Here is a 21,236-nt window from a genome sequence, read left to right as displayed (position 1 = left end):
AGGCAAATATACGATGTCTTTTCGCGTTATCAAACTCCCCTATACTTGAATCTTTGCTTTTCCTGAAGCAAATAGTCAGTATGAAATTTGAAACATTAGTTAAACGCGAATACATGACACATTTCCAATTCGTATGTGGTTGTTAGGTATTCTGTTAGAATGACAGATACTCAAATAAAACACTAAAGATACAGTGATGACACAAGCAATAAACATTAACATAGATCTCTCTTTTGTACAAACCAGTTCGAATCATGCTATTATAGCTCAACCTAATGCTTCTCGTTCCTATTTCACCCAGTTTCATTCTAGCGCAATCACATTAAGCCCTTTGCCTTTACACGCACTTAGTGAAGTAGCCGGTTAGTGGCTTTGATCCTTTTTTAGCACGGGGGTCTGGTACACTAGTGTGGTACCCCTTTATATATCCCATTTGATGGTTGTGGGGGCTCGAACTGTAGTTCACCCTACCGAGTCCAGTACCAGGTACCTCTGAACCAATCGGCAACATGTTTTTCTTTCCTTTTGTATATCTTGCACCCGTTTGTATGGTGCATTTTCAATTTCTTGATAGCAAAAGTATGAAGTATCTTCTTAATTCGTAGGCATCAATCACTTATATTCATCGGCTCTTCACATGGTTTGTGTTTAAGACGATGATGATTGCTAGTATAAACTACTAGGGGTTAATTTAGAACGAAGACTTAAGGTATCAGTATATTGGGTATTCAAACTAATCTCGCAAAAGTAAGAGATCTAAGGTGTCGGACGGTATCAATCTTGTTAGATTTTTCTCATCTTCCTAACAGAACCTATGTAAGACAACCTATATACTCGTAGGGCATGCATTTAACATAAAAATAAAAAAAAATTGTTATGGCAAATTAGATATAAATAAATGAACGATTAGATAGGAACAAATAAACGAAAGACAACATTTTTGTTATGGCTAAAAATAGAAACATATGAAGGAAAGACAAGGATTCCCTCCCACACTTAAACAAAGCATTATCCTCAATGCGACAAAATAAAGTGAGAAAAGGGAAGAAATAGGAGGATCGCTAATCTTTGCCACGACGTTGGGCTTTGCATGCTCTAACTCTTGCTCGTGCACGTTCACTTCTACCATGCTGGGTAGGATCCAACCCCACATGCTGAGTGTACTCCTGGATGGCATCAACACGATGTGTCAAGGCACTCATCTCTTCAGAAAGTTTCGCCATCCCTTGGTCATTCCAGTTTGCATAGTCATGCTGATCCCTCTGTATTTGCTGGATCGCTTGCATCATTTCCGTATGGCGCTCTTCCATCCTCTGGTTATATCGCAACATCTCAGCATAGATGTCTTCCATGGTGGCGGGTCGGCGCTCATTTCTTTGTTGGCTTCGGGAAGATATCTCTGTAGCATGCTCGGGAGGTGGCTGTGGCACCTGTCGGTCCAGTTCTTCTTTAATTTCATCGGCTCCATTATTATAAGGATCTTCTTCATTGGGCTCAGGAGCGTTCATATCAAAAATCCAATTTGCCATATTTTACGGATCTGTACGGTTCCTGTTGGGCATAATGATGCATCGAACTATCTTGTTCCGAACCACAGGGTGGTACTTCCCGTCGTCTCTGATCTTGATGAGGTGTGAGGAACGGCAATAGTCGATGTCGAGGAACTCGGCCGACAAGGCAGGTAAGTTGGCGAGCCTATCCCCCAGGTCCAGGCCTAATGCTATGGAGGGGATGATTCCTCCAAAATAGAACATCGTGTTGCCTCTCATGCAGGCAGCTTGGATGTTGGCCAACAAGAACTGGGTGGCATTGAACGCCACCGGAGTGAACAGACAGTGAAGGAAGAAAATTTCTTTAGAGTTTACCTTATGGTTGTTGACTGTTCTGAAGACTGTGTGTCCTAAGACCCGGTGGAAATATCTAATAGCTGGGTTGTGAATGTACGTTGCGTTGAGCGCATCCCAGCTTGTGACGTTCACGTTGGTGAGGTTGTGCCACATTCCAAATGCTATTTTCGACCATCCGTCAGGGATACAGCAGTGAACTTCATCTCCATGTCGGAAACCAAGTATTCGCGCTATTTGAGTTTGGTTCAAGGAATACTCGGTACCGAACATTCTAAATGTGGCGGCTCCGATGAGGAACTGAGTTGCATCGGGAGGTGTTATATAGGAGAACGAACTCAAGAATTCCAGGGTCAGCGCCTCATAAGTTGGTGCTGGGTTAGTGTAGAGCTGCGTCAAACCAAAGGTGTTCAACATCCATTCCAAGCCATCTGAAAGCCCCAACTCCATCAGACAGTCATTCTCAACGTACCTCATAGATTGGACTGAACGTTGATAGAACCTGAGGTAGTTGTCTCTTTGTCGTTTGCATGCTTCTCCCTCTCTGAATGTGATATTTGAAAGATCGAGAGCAGGTCTCTCTTGACGGGCCATTGAGTGTGCGAATTGCAAATTTTGGTTTTGGTGGAAGAGATGGATTTCGTGAGTTATAGGGAACTCACTTGTTTCTTGCTAAAAATAGGATGCGATGGAAGGGTTAATGGAGAAATAAGTGGTGTGAGTGGGATGGTTAAGGAAAACATAAGGATTAGATGAGGAAGAAGAAGAGAAGTGCGCCTGTTTAAATAGGGAAACAGAGCGCACGTTTGAGATCCGTGACGAGCGTCACATGGTTGTTACGATCGTCACGCGTAACGGTCTTGCGTAACGGTCACATGCAACGGTCATGTTCATATGTGACGGGCATGGCGCTTCTGTGACGGGCGTAACACTTCATGTGACGCTCGTCACATGCAACGGTCACAATTTTGCAAAAACGCCAAAAAATTTAAATAATTTACTGCATGCTTAATTTCTAACTGTTTGCATGTTATGAGTGTAAAGACAGTAACATTATAGAAACACAGTAAAGACAGTAGCAACACATAAGTAAATAATTGCAGCAACAGTATAAAATAAAATTGCAGCAGTATGGAATTAACAACAGTAAAATAACAGAATTAAACTGACGGAGGTAGATTAAATTGATCTTAGAAGCAAAAGAAATAACAATGTCGTTTAGATTAAATGTAAAGACTAAAGTTAAATGTAACAGTAAGCATTAAAAGAATAATAGCAATAAAATGCTCCCTCCCCACACTAAAACATAACAGTGTCCTTATTGCTTTAATGTGAGTAGGAAAATTCAGCGATCGATGTAGTTAGCCACGATGTTGTCCCAACGCAGCTACAACCTAGTTCAAGTGATCAAATTGTTCGACGGTGACATCCATTAAGCCTAAGACATCAAGGCGCGTGCTTTTTAGTTCATCTTTCACATTAGTAATGTCAGTATGGAAACCATCCAAACGGGTAAGGATTATGGTCAGATTTTCGGCATAGGATGGAATTTCTGGTTCATCCAGATTATAGTAGTTTGGAGGGGTTTCAGGGTCAGATTCATCAACAGAGATAGGGTCATCTAAATACTCATAAATAGGTGGTGTCTCAGGAGGTGATGGTGGAGCAATATGGTGTTCATCTAAATCATATAGTCAGTTATTTCGGTTATGAACACTTATTCTCTCATGGTTTGGTAAGGTAAATAGCTGGACAACTTCATTATTAATTAGGTAGTCAAAAGTGTCCGGCCTAAGGTTTCCGATAATTCTTCGGTCAAAGCAAAAGTCAATATCCATGGGTCAGATGTGTCTAAAAGGTGTATGCTCGTTAAGTGGGCGTCTAAGTCCAATGGCATCAGCTATCATGGTTACTAGGCCGCCTATTATGATTGGGGCGCGATTGTTCTTTACAAGGCGAACAAATCTTTCCATCATAAATGTTATATCATTGAAATGTCGACCCTGGTCGACACAGGGTAAGATGAAAAGTTCACCCCTTGACACTAAGGTGTTGTTTGCTTCTTTTCCAAATAGGGTGTGGGCTAGTATTTTGTGGAAGTAGCGGATAACAGGGTTGTGTATCATTTGGGAGTGCATCTCGTGTGGGTCAGGGTGGTGGTCTCTAGTTAAACTACCCCAAAAGTAATCTAAGTCAATGTCATTGATTAATTCCTCCTGGCGGATAGTGAATACAAATGGGCCACTAGGAAATCCTAGAAGGTCAGCAAGGTCTCTACAGTTATAAGTGAAATCCATACCAAACAGTCTAAAGGAAAACAACCCTTTGTTGAGTCCGTAACCATGCTTGGGGTTGTAAACTAGGGAGCTAAGGAATTCTAGGGTAAGCTCACGGTATGTGACAAACCTTCTCTTAATAGCAACATTCTCCCAACCTAGTTGGTTAAACATAAACAAGATGCTATCACGGATACCTAACCTATCCATGGCAGGTCCATCATAATATATGGATAAAGCCATATCCTTCTGAGCTAAGTAACCATAACGTCGTCTCTGAACTCTGCCTCTGAAAACTGTATCTACTGGTTGCATGATGAAAGTTAGTTACTAACTAGTTATAAATTCGCCTGTTAATCAGTATCTAATATTTCTAAGTTAGTAACGAGAAATAACAAGTACATTACTGCATAGAATCAAGGAAAGGGAGCAAAATAAAAGTAATAGTCAAAGAAGGGCAATGCTTAAAATGCAAAACATAAAAATAACAAAATCAATAACAAATTAAAAAGAGGCGGGTTGTCTCCCGCTAAACACTTTGTTTAATGTCGTAAGTTCGACAATAACGTTGCGATGTATTAGTTTTGGGGTTGAGCGGGAAGCTCTATAAGTCTTAGACTATTTGAATAGTCTTTATTGTCAATATTATGATAATGTTTTAATCTCTGCCCGTTTACCATGAACGGTTCACTATTTCTACCATTGATTTCTATCGCACCGCTTTTAAAGACTTTTGTATATTCGAAAGGGCCTGGCCACCTAGATTTAAGTTTTCCCGGAAAAAGCTTAAGTCTTGAATTAAATAGTAGCACTATGTCGCCGACATTATACTCTTTCCTAGATATATGTTTACCGTGCCATTTTTTGGTTCGTTCTTTGTATATCTTGGCATTCTCATAGGTGTCTAGTCTAAGTTCTTCCAATTCGTGAATGTCTAAAATTCGCTTCTCGCCTGCGGAAGTATAATTTAGATTTAGGGTCTTAATTGCCCAATAAGCATTTTGTTCTAAATCCATAGGGAGATGACATGATTTACCATAAACTAATGTAAAGGGTGTGGTCCTTATTGGGGTCTTGTAGGCTGTCTTATATGCCCACAGAGCTTCATTTAGTTTAGATATCCCGTCCTTTCTAGATATTCCGACAGTCTTTTCTAGAATTTGTTTGATTTGTCTATTCGAAACTTCAACTTGCCCACTGGTTTGTGGGAGATAAGGTGTTGCTACACGGTTTCGGACTCGATACTTCAGAAGAAATTTGCCAAAGATATTTGATATGAAATGGGAGCCATCGTCACTAACTACTAGTTTCGGCACACCGAATCTAGGAAAGATTATGTTCTTGAACAGCTTAATCACTACTCGTGTGTCATTTGCAGAAGAAGCTACAACCTCGATCCATTTTGAAACGTAATCGACAGCTATGAGTATATACTTATTACCAAAAGAAGACGGGAATGGTCCCATGAAGTCAATCCCCATACATCAAAGACTTCCACTTCTAAGAAGCCTGTTTGTGGCATTTCATCGCGTCTTGAAACATTACCAGTGCGTTGGGACCGGTCGCAATTTATAACCGCATTATGGACATCTTTCCATAGAGTAGGCCAAAAGAGTCCAGTCAGGTGCCAACGCGTTGGGATTTCAAAGTGATTAAAGATGTTTTTAATTGTCCAAACGATGTTAAACATTTCTCATCAAAGATAAAGTCAGCGTCTTTTATTAATAAACCATCCAGTGGTTTGGTAATTTTCGAGAAATCTTTGATAAAACGTCGGTAGAAACAGGCGTGTCCTAAAAAGCTTCGTATTTCTCGTACGGTTTTCGAAGCTTGAAGATTCTCTATGATTTTGATCTTAGATTTGTCTACTTCAATTCCTTTATCAGATACTGTGTGTCCTAACATGATTCCTTGTTGGACCGTGAAATGGCATTTCTCCCAGTTCAATACGAGATTCACCTTTACGCATCTTTCAAGTACCATTTCAAGGTTTGATAGACATCCTTCGAAGCTCTGCCCATAAACAGAAAAATCATCCATAAAGACTTCCATAATGTCATCTATAAAGTCAGTGAAGATTGACATCATGCATCTTTGGAATGTTGCGGGAGCGTTGCATAGTCCAAATGGCGTTCGTCGATAGGCAAATGTACTATAAGGGCATGTGAAGGTTGTTTTCTCTTGGTCGTCATGATGGATAGGAATTTGAAAGAATCCTGAATAACCGTCTAGATAGCAGAAGTGGGAATGCTTAGCCAATCATTCAAGCATTTGATCAATGAAAGGCAGCGGAAAATGATCTTTTCGAGTGGCTTTGCTTAGTTTCCTATAATCGATGCACATTCTACTTCTGGTCACAACTCTTTGTGCTATTGATTCGCCCTTCTTGTTCTTAACAACTGTAACACCCCCTTTCTTGGGTACTACATGAACGGGGATAACCCATTGACTATCGGAGATCGGGTATATGATTCCTGCATCTAATAACTTCTTTACTTCATCCTTGACTACAGTACTTAAGATTGGGTTGATCCTTCTCTGGTGTTCTCTAGAGGTTTTACAATCTTCCTCTAGCATAATGCGATGCATACAGATAGAAGGACTTATTCCTTTTAGGTCGGTGATGTTGTAGCCTAACGCAGTTGGATATTTTCTTAAGACATCTAGTAACTTTTCAGTTTCAATCCGTCCTAAGTCTGTGTTGACTATTACTGGTCTTTTGAGTTTGGTGTCTAGGAATTCGTATCTTAGGTTCTTTGGTAGTGCTTTTAATTCTAGGTCTGGTTTCTTCGGCCATGGCATGTGATTTGGTGTAAGTGATAAGCATTCGCTTAGACTATCATTTTGGTATGGTTCACGCCAATTATCATCTTCAAAGATTGGAGGGATTTGGATTTTCATTATCTCAGAATATGTGGTTTCTTGCATCTCCATCTCTCTTACGCACTCGTCTATGACATCAAGTAGATAACAAGCATCGTCTATAGTTGGCGCTTGTAAGAATTGTGTTAAGATGAATTCAACCTTTTCTTCTCCAACTTCGAATGTTAGCTTACCTCTTTTCACGTTCATTATGGCTCCGACGGTAGCTAAGAATGGCCTTCCTAATATAATAGGTGTAGTGGCATCTTTTTTGATGTCCATGATTATGAAGTCTGTAGGAATATAGAATTGTCCTACACGTACTGGGACATTCTCTAGTATATCAGCAGGATATTTGATTAAGCGGTCAGCTAGTTGAACAGACATCTTGGTTGGTCTTAGTTCTCCCATGTTGAGCCTTTTACAGATGGTTAAGGGCGTTACACTAATGTTGGCTCCTAAGTCGCATAGAGCTTTGTCTATGACGAACTTTCCAATGACACAGGGTATGGAGAAACTACCCGAGTCTTTTAGTTTGAGAGGCATGTTATTTTGGATTATTGCGCTACACTCAGCAGTAAGTGTAACTGTTTCGTTATCCTCGATCTTTTTATTATTGGATAGGATCTCTTTAAGAAACTTGGCATATGAGGGCATTTTTGTGATGGCTTATGTAAAGGGAATTGTAATATCCAGTTGCTTCAGAAGTTCAACAAATTTCTTAAATTGCCCTGCGGTTTTAGAATTTGCGAGTCTTTGAGGATACGAAATTGGTGGTTTATAAGGTGGTGGAGGCACATAAGGTTTTTCTTTCCCTTCGGCCTCTTGGGTATTATCTTCATTCTCCTTCGGTTCACTTACCTTCTCAGTTGTTGTTTTGTCAGGTTTTTGGTACATGGCAGGATTTTGGAGTCTTGGATCTACGGGCCCGTCTAGTTCTTTTCCACTTCTCAATATAACGACATTTGCATGTCCTTTTGGATTAGGTTGTGGTTGTCCAGGAAATGTGCCAGTGGGAGCAGCAGTAGATGCTTGTTGTTGAGCCACTTGTGAAATCTATGTTTCAAGCATTTTGTTGTGGGTGGCTAAGGCACTTTACTCGCTAATTGTTTAAGTTGCTCACTAGTATGTATGTTTTGGTTCAAGAAGTCTTTGTTTGTTTGAGCTTGGGTAGCTATGAAGCTTTCCATCATTAATTCAAGGTTGGACTTCATATGCATGTTAGAAGCATTAGTAGTTGGCTTTTGATATCCAGGTGGAACAGCAGGTACTTGGCCAGGAGCATACAAGGCGTTGTTGTTCTTGCCCGAAAAGTTGGGATGGTTTTTCCAACCTGGGTTGTAGGTATTCGAATAAGGTTTTCCTTGTGCATAATTCACTTGATCAGTGGGGACTCTTGCTAATATCTGACATTCTGGTGCAGTGTGTCCAGGAATTCCATATAACTCACAGTTTGGAGTTACGGCAACCACGGTGGCTGCGGGTGGTATGGTCAAGTTGTCTAACTTTTGAACAAGGGCATCTACCTTTGCATGGACGTGGTCAAGGCTACTGATTTCGTACATTCCACCTTTTGTTTGGGACTTTTCTACTGGAGTTCTTTCACCTCCCTATTGGAAATGATTTTGGGCCATGTTTTCAATGAGTTGATAGGCTTCATTGTATGGCTTGTCCATAAGTGCACCGCCCGTAGCAGCGTCTACTGTCAGTCTTGTGTTATACAGAAGCCCATTGTAAAATGTGTGAATGATCACCCAGACTTCGAGACCGTGATGTGGACATATCCTCATCATGTCTTTGTATCTCTCCCATGCGTCGTAGAGAGATTTTGCATCTTTTTGTCGAAATCCGTTGATTTGAGCTCTCAGCACATCAGTTTTGCTTGGCGGAAAATATCGGGCTAAGAAAACGTTCTTCAGTTCTTCCCATGTAGTAACTGAGTTGGATGGCAAGGATTGTAACCAAGCCCAAGCTCTGTCTCTTAGAGAGAAAGGAAAAAGGCGTAATTTTATCGCAACTTGAGATACACTATTCGCCTTCACAGTGTCTGCGTACTGCACAAACTTGGTCAGATGTTCATTAGGGTCGTCCTAGGATTTCCAGCAAATTGATGTTGTTGGACAACTGATAATAATGAGGGTTCAACTCGAAATCGTTTCGATCGATAGTAGGGGCAACAATGTTGTTGTAAGGTTCTTGTTGGGACGGGGTAGCGTAGAACTTAAGAGGACGATTTTGTGGTCCTACTGCAGCCATGGTTGGTTTTTCAATTGGTTCAGTAGTAGGAAAGAAGATATCGGGAATATTATACCTTCGTTGGTACTCTAGTATTCGGCGTCTTAAATATAAGAAACGCTTTAATTCTGCCATTGGTGGTGCTAAGTTTTCGCCCTGTGAGCGAGTACTTGGCATACAATCGGGAAATAAGGGAAAGGAGATTAGTTTTTACCTTAGTCTATACTGCGCAATGAAAGAATCGCACTATTTGACTAAATCAGGTCCCCGACAATGACGCCAAAAACTTGATACGTCTCGTGACTGTATATAAAATATAGTATATCGGGTACTTGACTGCAAGTGCACAGTCTAGTCGTTTTAGTTTTAAAAGATATCGAACCCACAGGGACCGCTGGTCAAACTAATGTTATCGATGTTACTATGTTTAGCTAAGGAGATGATTTTTAGAGGTTTGATTGAACAAAAATGAAATCTAAAGGAAATTAAGATTTTAAGAGAATATTAATAGAGGGATATCAGTATGCAACACATTAATCGTCAGGGTTTCGATAAGTCACCGGTGAAATTTTAATTAACAAATATCTTTTAGTATAAAATACTTATTTAAAAGGCTTTATCTCACACTCTCGTGATTGTTGACTCAGACTATACTTTTAAGTCAGAATGTACGCTCTCGTTGTCCCATTTGAAGTTAAAAATACTTTTTGAAAATAAATAAGTTCTAATTGCTTTTAAAGTGCTCTCGCTGTTTTTAAAATCAATGCCCAGTTTTTACTATCCAGTTCGACCCTCACGCTCTCGCGATTGTAGGTTCTAACCTTAGTTAATTTCCCACTCTCGTGGCAAAACCGTATTAAATAGCTTCTCACTCTCGTGACAAAGTTAATTAAATTTAAATTAAAAACCAAAGCCAAAAAGATTATTTGAGAAAAGAAGTTTACACCGATTATTATTAAATCCCATTTAATTAAATTGCTTACATACCGATACCGGTAGTTTAGTCAGACATGTTAATTAATGCAAACACATACAAACGTAAACATACCAACAATAAGGCAAACATGATTAAATAATAAATAAATAATAATAATAATAATTGAATAAAAACCTGGAACTTTGATTAATTGAATATGCCGAATCTTGAAGTACTCGAGCGTCCTCCACAGGTCGGTAGGATTCTACTTCTTCGAAACAATTGCCTAAACTAAATTAAATAAATTGCAGTAGTTCCCCAGTGTAGGAAACCACTACTTTTAGATAAATGAAAAATGGAACGGGAAGGGAAAAATTAAAGCTCTGAACGGAACGGTAAACAAATTGCGGTAAAAGAAAACAATGTTGCTGAAGAAAAATAATAGAAAATAAAATTTGTTGTGGAAAATAAATGCAGAGAAAGATCTTGAAAGTTGGCTTCAAGGAGGAAAATCAAGCATGCCTGTAGGTTTCCAACTTCCAACCTTTTATAGTCTCCATTTGGTATTCGTAGTTGAGAGAAATAAGGGGGACTTGGTTGAGTGAGATATTCACGGGAAAGTGGGTTGAGGAGTGAAAAATGGGGCGTGTGGATCACTTATGTTGAACAATTCATTACACTGCTTTTGGCCTTGTGACGGTCGTGGTGGGCCTGTGACGTTCGTCGTAACCAGGGCGTGACGGTCGTGACGAGGCTTGTGACGGTCGTCACCTGCACAGAATTCATCCTTTCTGATTTTTCTGTTGTTTCTCTTATGTTTCTTCTTCTTTTCTTTCCTTTTCTATACTTTGCTCATTTAAGCATGTGAATTGAAATACCTGCAAAAATAACTTGAACACTTGCGGAATAATCAGAATATAAATGAAAATGGTACGATTTTTGAATGTAAATCAAGGCAAATATATGATGTATTTTCGCATTATCAGTCATCGCCATTGAACAAGTAATTTTCCTCAACTTCTAAAATCCATAACTCCATCATGAAAGATTAAAATGGTGTTAAAATTATGACCAAATTTAAGAGTTTTGAAAGATCTATAGCTTTTAAGAATGAACCATTTTCATTTGAAGCTCATAAAAAAAGTTATTCAAGGTGGAAAAAGTGGTCATTTGAGTTTTAACTTAGAAATTTTTCATATATGTTTGATTCCTCCAAATTTCACCTCAAAATTCATCATGATCCAAGATCCAAATGGAAAAAGTTTCAATAGAAAAGTTTCTCCCCTTCATGTTATCTTTCCAAAGAGTCCAAGATCATTGTATTTGGAGTATTTTTGAGTGACTTGTACATAGGTGTAATGCATGACCCTAATTGGAAAGTTTCATAATCATTTTTCAAATTTACATTGCATGGTTCCATGTTATTGTTTCAGCATCATTTGGATTTGAATTTGGACCTATTTGCACCATTCCATGGGCCTTGTGCACACCCATGCAAGCATGCACCATGGTATTTCTATTTTTGGAAGAATTTGGAATGTGTGTGAAAAGCAAGTGAATTGGCTATAAATACATTACCCTTGAGATCAGAATGAAGATCCCCTTGCCCAAGCTTTGACCTACATTTTCCCTAACCTCAATTGAAAGGATAAACTTGAAGGTTTCAATTGAAATTAAGTTTCAATTTCACTTCTGTTTTGAGATTGAAACTCCAAGAGTTCAAACCATTTATCATCCATTTCACTTCCTGCAAGCTAGTAGAAGCAAGCCAAGCCAAATTAAAAGCAAGATCGAGCTCAATTGAAGCAAAACAAAGGTGAATTTTCAGATTTTTCTCTTCTTCGATTCTCCCTCAATTCTCCACCATTTTACTTGATCTTTGGTTGTCTAAAGACCTACCAATGTAGGCAACAAGATTGAGTTGCTTTGAGGTTAAATTGAAGCAACTCAATTCATACTCCTCAATTGTCAATTCCACGTATCTTTCAATATAGTGAGAATTGGAAAATTCTGAGGGCAGATTTGGATTCCTGATATTTTTCTCTTCAAAATAGTGTATGCATCTTTTATTTTCATGAAGGTTGATGGTGGACCAGTCCAGTGAGGTCCACTGGAGAAGATGACCGGAGCCCTAGATCCGGTGATGTGTTGACACCTTCCCAACCATTTGATCATGCATCCACGTTCTAATCATGGCCATTGTTTCTGATTACTCACTTTGTCACGCGTTTGACCAAAGTGTCTGGTGCACCTTAGCGCGTGGTCATCAGATCTGCCACCTCAATTAATTAGGGAAATCTGATGGCCCTTGTTTTTTTGCTTTTTATTTTAATTTATGATTTTCTTTTAATTGCTCCTATTTTATTTAATTCATGTTAAATTCATTTTTAATCCAAAAAATACGGGACTTTCACCAAAAATCTTTAAATATTTTCCTCTTCCATATTTTGAATTAAAATAATTTTTAGGATTAAGTTTGATATTTTTTGTGAATAAAATGATTTTTGACTTGTTTTAAAATATTTTAAAATACTTCTGACTTTCCAAAAATTCTAAATATTTTTGTCTAAGGTCCTTTGACCTTGTTTAACCTAGGATAAGTCCCTTAGCCATTTATTTAATGATTTGAAAGGACTTGAGGTTTTGACTTTTAAATAATGCATTTTAATTCATTTTTAATTTGATTTTTAATTGTTTAATTATTTAAATGTTTGGCTGAGCCATTTGGTTGACCTTGTGATGTTTGACTTTCTGTTTCGCCTTGATCATGGTTGATTTAAACTTTCATTTGATCAATACTATTAGATTTAGGGGGTTGATGAAATGTACATTTCATCCCTGAAAATAAATGGATAGTATTGATCAGATGAAATTCCTCATTTGATCAATTTGGGTATCTATTTCCCCTTCCCTCTTCATCTTTATCCATTCTTATCCCCCAACCCATCATTGACCAATGATTTCTCTACAACCCAAATTGCTAGTTGATTCATCAATGACCTTGTGTCAGATGAATCAACATGAGCTTGGTTTATATATGTCCCTACCATTTTATTTGTGTGTATGGTATGGTTTAGGAGATTGGTTATTTGTACCATGTCTCTAACACACATTAACACCAATTTATTATTGTCGGACCTCAAATAGTTGTGACTTCTACATAAGTCCAATTACGATTGCTTAGCATAGAGCTAAATTGTATCCCTAAAGGCATATCATTCTTGTAAATGAGATTGTAAGTCTCTCATTCTTCATGGCATTGTGTGAAGACTTGACATTTTTTCCATTCATGGGAGCTAGTGACATACTTGTTGATTTATCTAAGTTGGAGGCCTTCTCATGGATGATGTCTTGGTTCATGTCTTCATACTTGTGAATGAATGGTTGAGTGTTCTCCAAAGAATGACTTAAACAAATTGGACTCTTCACTAACATTTAACTAACTTCTTATTAATATTGCTTTACTTTCAAGTCATTTACTTAATGCAATTTAAATTTCAGTATCTTTATCATTCATTGCCATTTACATTTCATGAAAGATGTTATGTTTCATTCCTTTTTACTTTGCTCACTTGAGTCATATCTTGTGATTCTATATATTGTATGCTTGTGACTTTGTTCTGTTTATGGTCTTAGGACCTTAATATACCTAATAAACAATAAAAACCTTAAAAATTATCTTGGTGGACTGTTGGACTTGATTTGAACTTTTTGACTTAGAATAGGCAACCTCCCCATGCTTTGAGGACTTGGCCAGTTCCATTACTTGAGATTGAGCTATCATTGATTGTGCCTTTCGTCTGATGCAAACCTTAAGTGCCTTTGGTTCATCTGTTACTTTGTCTATGTGCTTAAATGGTTATATTATTATTATTGATGTCTAATGATGGTTTCTGAGTTTGCCACAAGGAATATTTCATATGATATATTTTGAAGACATTGAAGACTGCTAGCTATTGGAGTGATTGCTTGGATGTTATGGCTATCTTTATTTGATGCCTCGGTCTTCATATTAATTGCTTGGATATTGTTTATGCTCGTTGCTTGCTCAAAAGTCCAAAGGAAATGAGTTTCTATATGACATTCTTGTCTTGTGGATTTCATCCCATTGATCAGATCTTTTCAACTCTTAACTTTTAATTTTTTTCTAGGGTAGTCCCTTCATCTCCTCCCACCTATTTAATTTCAAGATCTCCCTCTCTCTCTCTCTCTCTCTCTCTCTCTCTCTCTCTCTCTCTCTCTTTTTTCAAAACCTTATTTGCTTGTGATTTCAAACTTAGACCTGTTTTAATGAGTAAAAACTTTGGCCTTATGCCAATGAATTTTCAAACTTTTTCTTAATCAAATTTGTGAATGAACTTAACCATATTGACTTTAATTTCAAAATACAAAAATAAACAACAACCCCATTCAAGTCTTTGGCCTTTTTGTGCCTTTTTCTGCTAAACTTTTGTTAAAACCAATTCACCAACTTCTTTGAAATTTTTACCATAAACTACGAGGTTTTGGTCTCTCATTTTTATGTTGGTACGTAAGTATAAGACCGAAGGTCTTGTCAAACACAAAGATATAGTTAATAAATTATTTTCTCATCCTCTCATTCCATTTTTATCAAACATCATTTCGACTAAAATACCTGCACATAAAAAAGGGCTCCCTAGGAGTACCTAGGATACTTTGGGTGTTGATATCTTCCCTCTGTATAACCAACCCCCTTACCTGTAATCTCTGACATTTTATTAGTTTGTATTTGAAAACTTCTTATCTTTGTGTTTTGTTCGTACTTTTTCCTATTTTCTTTGGAAACAATAAAAGCGTGGTGACGACTCTGGTTTTATGACGTTGAGTTGACCAAAGCTCAGTGTTCATGAATTTACTGCTACAGACCTCTACCTTTCTGCATGTTGATATTATCCTTATTGGCGCTATAAGGCATCGTTAAGGTGTCATTCTCTTTGTCATCTGATTCTCCTTGCTTAATTATTATCGTTGGTTTTCTTTGTTTTATTGTTTTTCTGATTTCTGATGGACCTTTGCGTGTCTTTTTTCCAACTTACATGTCCATTTTCCAAGAAATTAAAGCATTTAATATTAGAATTTTCAACTTTAGTGTAATATCCCATATTCCCTTAAATGCTCAATTAGTTGTCAGTTGAGACCAGTTGAGTTCTTATGTACTCTATCTATTATCAGTTGTAACAATTTGAGTTCATATGTACTCTAAGTGTTATTAGTTGGGACCAATAGAGTAACCAGTGAACTCTGAAGAGATTAATTATTAATAAAAGAGACATATCAATATTAACAAGTATAAGAGAGGACATTTTGATAACATTAATAATTGGTCAATTGGTACTGGAAGATAAAATATCAATTGTGATATTTTATATCACTACCTTCTTTCTCTCTCTCTCTCTCTCTCTCTCTCTCTCTCTCTCTCTCTCTCTCTCTCTCTCTCTCTCGTTGTTGAATATTTGTGCAAGGAGTAAATCTTAATTTATATTCATGATTAAGTTAGATTATTAAATTATTTGAGAGTTGTAAATCTGTTTTGGACGCGGACGGTTGCGTTAGAAAGATAACGTAAAGGACTATTATTCTTATCCCATGTTATAGTATATCATGTGATTTATAAATGCTATGAATTATATTATGATGAATGTTAAACATTGTTGTTATGTTGAATGTGAAATAACATGATTAAAAACCTTACAAAGATGAGTGAGGAAACCTAGGAGAATAACTTGATTAATAACTTAGAAAGATAATCTAGGTTATGGAAATGAGCATACGGTGATGCTTGGACGCAACGGTACCTAGGTGTGTATCGTGGACAAGTATTCACTTGGTAAGCGAATCAATATGCTTTATATGGAACATGTGTGATTTTTGTATGAGAATGGAACATGTTATGATGCCATGAGAATTGATATGATATCATGAGATTGTTTGATATTTTGGTGAGGAACTTTTGTTCAAAAAGTCCTATTTTGGCAAGGAGCGTTGCTCCAAAAGTCCTATTTGTTATTATGAATTAATCACGTATTCGGAATTAGGTTTGATGGTGCACATACCACTTTAAAGGCTTGGGTAAAGCGGTAAGTGGGGATGTGGCACCAACGATTCGTGCCTAATTGGGTTTGAGCCCCAACCATGTCGGACATGGGGGAAAGGTGGACACCTAAGTGGGTTAGAGTCCCGTACGGTTAAAGATACCCTAAGTGGGTTAGAGTTCCATACGGGTGGCGGTCGCTTGAAATGAGTTTGGAACTCATAGAGGACTAGATATCCACCGTGAAAGTCGAATCATACGAGCATGCATGAACCAAGTCTGGCTTAGTCATAAGTCCTCTTAGGGATTGATGTTTCGTGCATCCGAATAGTGATTCGTTGAGTGGACGTACTCAATAACATGTTTCCATACATTTCGAATATCCCTTAGATACTTGAGTCTTAGTTATCTTGTATGCATGATACATAAGTAACGAGAGATGAAGCCTTGAGTTAGGATTTGATTAGGAAACCCTATAGAGTCGGGTGGACCCATATGATAGGAGAACTCACTGAGATTATTATCTCATCCCATTATTATTGTTATTTTTCAAGTATTCCTTGCAGGTTTAATTCAAGATAAGCTATTTACTGATGTTTTTTCAAGGGACGGTGATTATCGTGATCTTCCGTTGTGGAGTTGTGTACAATGAAGATATTGTACACAATCTTTAGATTTTTATTATTTAGGAACTACTGTATACCATAAGCCATTGATGTTTTAGTTCGGACATGTGTATATAATGATGCCATTAGGCACTTATTTTGTGATAGTACCAAAATTTAATACTTATATGATATTATTCTAGATATATATTATACGGGTTGTTACAGTTGGTACCAGAGCAGGTTGATTCTCGACCTAGCCTTGAAACATCATAAGTAAATCTATTCCTGCCTCATATGCGTGTTTAGCCAACATGATTCTTACTATCACTGTATGTAGTATTGGGCCTGATCAACCTAATGTTATGTGCGTGGTAGGTAGGATCATGGTTGAGCGACCACGAGGACTCTAAAGTGTGGGTGGAACTTGTGCTTTGAGGGTAGGCTCAAGCCAATAGTTAGAAAGTAAGGAGAACCGGATAGCCTAGTGTAACACCTCAAAATTTGCCCTCCTCTCTTGGGACTAGCATTATCATTGTACATATCATTTTAGGTCAATAGGCATTGCATATTGCATATCATGTGGTTACATTGTGCAAGCTATCTTCCCAAGTCTTGATCAGGAGATGAGGAAGTCAAAAGTGCAAGCCTAGGGTTTACTGACTGATCATGGGCCATCTGAGGATTGGGCTGTGAATTAGGGTTTGTGATTCTTAGGGGAGATTGATCTTCATCTTGATTGCAATGATACATCATCATCATCATGATTGGGTGTCATCAGGAGATTGAAGAAGATTCCTTGAGATTAGGGTTTTGACCACTGGTCAACCCTAATCAGTTGCATTGGGCCTATCAGGGCATAATCAGGAGATGGGGTCTACGATGGTTATGGGGTCCATAATATGATTATATTGAGCTTATTGAGGCTAGGGTGTCACCCTTGAGCCATTTCAGTTGAAGATTGGGGCTTAACTTGATCAGTGCATTGCCTAATTCATCTGTCAGTTGAAAAGTCAACTGTGGTCAACTGTACATGATCTGATGGATTTAGAGGTGAAAATGAGTTGGATACACTTCATTCATGTTGGGACAAGTGTTAAATGACATTGCAAAGCCTAAGAATGAAGAAAATCAAGTCAGGACAAAAACTGCCAAAAATAGAAAGTGACTTGTAAATGAAGTTTCCAAAAATGGAAAGTTTTTGACCTCAAGACCACGTGTCCAAGGAAGCTTGAAATGAAAATTTGTTCAACATGAAAGTTGTAGATCTTGTTCTCACCTTTCCAAAAAGTCCAAGAACTTGAAATTCCCATGTGTGGTTGGAAAATTATGGCTCAATGAATTTCAAAAATGACCCATAATCAGGAGGCCATAATTTCCACATGGTTTGTCCAAATTGCAAGTTCTCTATATGCACAAACTCCATTTGACATGTACTTTCATGGTGCATAATTGGATTTTTCCAAAAGTGGTCAATGCAAAAAGTCAATTTTCAACTGGACAGTTAATTGGACCAAGGGCAAAATTGTCCAACTTTCAAAATAATTGGAATTTTTGAGTGGGGATTTTTGCAACACCTCATGAATGGTATTTAAAATTTGTTGGAATCATCATTTCATGGAAAAGGCTTGTAATTTGAGATTTGGCTTGAAAAATGAAATGGCAAAAATGGACAAAGTGGCATTCACATGTGATTTTGCAAATTACACAACCAATGAGAGTGAGACAAGTTTCAACAGCTCACACATGGCATTTGGAAGTTGTGTGAGCTGTCAAATAGGTGGCAATGAGCTGTCATTGGAAATTCCCATTTTGCCCTCACTTGGAAATTAGCACTTTCATTAACAATTCCAATTTGCATAATTACATGATTAAGCTTGGATTAGTGCATCATATATAATCTTAATCACATGCTAAGCATAACAGAATTGCACATTCACCAAGATTAGATCTGAAAACTCTTCATTCTCTCAAAATTTCTTCAAGAACACAAAACCAAAAATTCATCAAACTTCTTCAATTTTGCTCAATTTGCGAAATTCTTGTTGCATCAATCTCCAATCATCATATGCTCCATCTGTTTTTGCATTTCAACATCCAAAACCGCGCGAAACTCAACTGTCCAAGCTTGCTCCATTAATGGTGAATCGAGATTTTGCGCACTAGAGGCTACTTCAATCAAACCTGAGCGTTGAATTCAATTTCTTGGAGCTTATATTGCATCTGTTTGGAATCAAAACGAGCAAACTCATCACGATCCATCACTGCTACATCAAGGTACTCAAAATTCGAGTCTCACGATTTTGCCAATTATCATATGCGTTGTGTAGGCCATTGATCATAGGTTAACATGTAGCAATTGGTTTGTAAAATGATTGAGCGAGTTGAGAGAAATGTTGATTCAAAGTCTTGAATGTAAAGCCTATTTCGTTCGATCCAGAGTGTACGTTAGGAATTAGGTAAAATCGAGGACATATTCATACTCCACGTGATGAGACCTTTCCAATGACTATTCGTTTGTGAGTTTTGGTTGAGAAATGAGTAAAACCGGTGTTGGAACGGTGAAAAGGTTGAGAGCGCGGCGAAGAAGAAGATGATTTCCTGGAAAAAACCATTTGATCCGTGTTTTCTGTTTGAAATTTTGAATCCGCCGTTTCCCGCGCCACTGTTCGTGATATTACCATTATGCCATTAATGAATCTTATTTAATTATATTAATTCAATTAATTCTTAAAAAATTACAAACACATTAAAAAATTCATAAAAAATTATAGAAAATTCAGAAAAATATAAGGATTGTTTCTTTGACTTCCTTGTTGACTTTAGGATTTGTTTGACCTATTGGTCAAAGTTGTGCATGGTAGAAATAATATTTGACTTAGGTTTGTTTCACATGTGTTCATTTTTGATACATGCTACCATTTTAATTGTGAAATGCACATAATGTAGAATAAATTCTTGACAATTTTTGTGATGATTGTTGACTGGCTGATGTTCATTTATATGTAAATTTCATGAATTTTTGATACCTGATCATTGAGTTATGAATTTTGGAACTTAGGTGTGACAATGTGTGTCACACCTCATTTTGTCAATTTGCTGGATTTTTCTGATTGGTCTATACTTGTTGGAATGAAAGGAAATTTTGCATGATGATTGATTAACATGTTGAGATGTTGTATGAATTTTTGTGGAATTTTACAATGCATTTTCAAATTGATTGTAATTTTTCATTTCTGTTGGTCAAATATGCAAGTCCATGTGGTACATGTTTGTAATTTTGATGGGAAATGCTCATATGGTATTGGATAATCATGAAATTTGGCATGCTTGTAATAGACACATGATAGGACATCCCTGTTTTGGTCTCATCCATTTCTTTTTTGTTTTCATTGAGTTATGAATTTTTGAAGTGGATGTATGTGTTGATGTTGTGATTTGGAGCCTATAATTGTGTCTGTTTTTGTTGATTTTCATTGACATGGTTCCATTTGCCCAATTAAGCTGAAATTTGGTGTGCCATACCTGGATTAGGCCCTGTTTAGGTGTAATTTATTTGAGAATTTTTGGAAGTGTTTTGAGGTGGATTTGAATGCAATAGTTCTGTTTGGATGTTTTGTGTTCCATTTGACATAAGTTGAATTGTTTTGTGCATGAAATGAGTATAATGAATGATATAAACATGAGACTAATTGTGTTGGCTTTTGTTTGATATTAATTTGACTTTGGATGGTGAATACCTTGCTGTTTAGGAATTTTTCTTGCCTTTGGACCCTAGGTTTAGCCTAGTGGTCTTGTTGCTAATGTTTGCTTGATTTTTCAGGATCAAAAGCATAATGCACATGGATAATGAACCAAGTTAAATGCAATTGATGTTGTTTGATGTTTGTACACTAACATAACATTGTTTTGTAGGTTGTGAAGTTTGGGCTTAAGCTTTGAGCTTGCCTTGTTGTGCATTGATCTGTATAGATTAACTGATTAAACTTTTGCTGTTTAGTTTTGTCTGTCTGAGTACTAACTGTGTTTGACTGTTTCCAGGTACTTTTAGTTGCTCAGTTCCTTGTGAACTTTTGCTTTGCTTTGCTTAAGCAACTTGCATTGAGGTAGGTCCTCTTGACTTCATGTAGTCTGGAGACCCGGCTGTTACCGGGCCGGGCAAATAAATGTCTGAAGTCCTCCTTAAGAGGCAATGATTGTGGTTGTTTACTTTTCGTGCCAAGCAGGTGAAAGTCCTTTAAATAAGGCAATTGGTGGAAGGTAGGGGTATGCAGTCTACCCCCCACTATTCAGTTGAGTCTTCTCCTTGCTCCCATTACATGGTTGTAGCATTGAGATCAAAAGCCCAAGATCCTGTGCAGTGCACATTGTGTCAGTGTCTTCGAGCATAGAAGGGTTCCCCTATTCTGGACCCATGCTCATTTGTCAGAAGCTCTCCCTGGTTAG

The 21,236-nt window shown here is 37.6% G+C and overlaps 1 non-coding gene across 1 annotated transcript; it reads left to right on the top strand.

Annotated features, from left to right (window-relative positions):
* The first annotated feature begins 8,746 nt into the window (after nucleotides 1-8,746).
* Nucleotides 8,747-8,853, top strand: LOC127099219 (small nucleolar RNA R71). The gene has a single exon (XR_007793749.1). It is a non-coding gene; the product is annotated as a small nucleolar RNA R71 (small nucleolar RNA).
* Nucleotides 8,854-21,236: the final 12,383 nt, after the last annotated feature.

The sequence above is a fragment of the Lathyrus oleraceus genome, chromosome 6 (genome assembly GCF_024323335.1).
Source record: "Lathyrus oleraceus cultivar Zhongwan6 chromosome 6, CAAS_Psat_ZW6_1.0, whole genome shotgun sequence".
Taxonomy (NCBI): Eukaryota; Viridiplantae; Streptophyta; class Magnoliopsida; order Fabales; family Fabaceae; genus Lathyrus; species Lathyrus oleraceus.
This window is presented reverse-complemented; position numbering and strand designations above follow the sequence as displayed.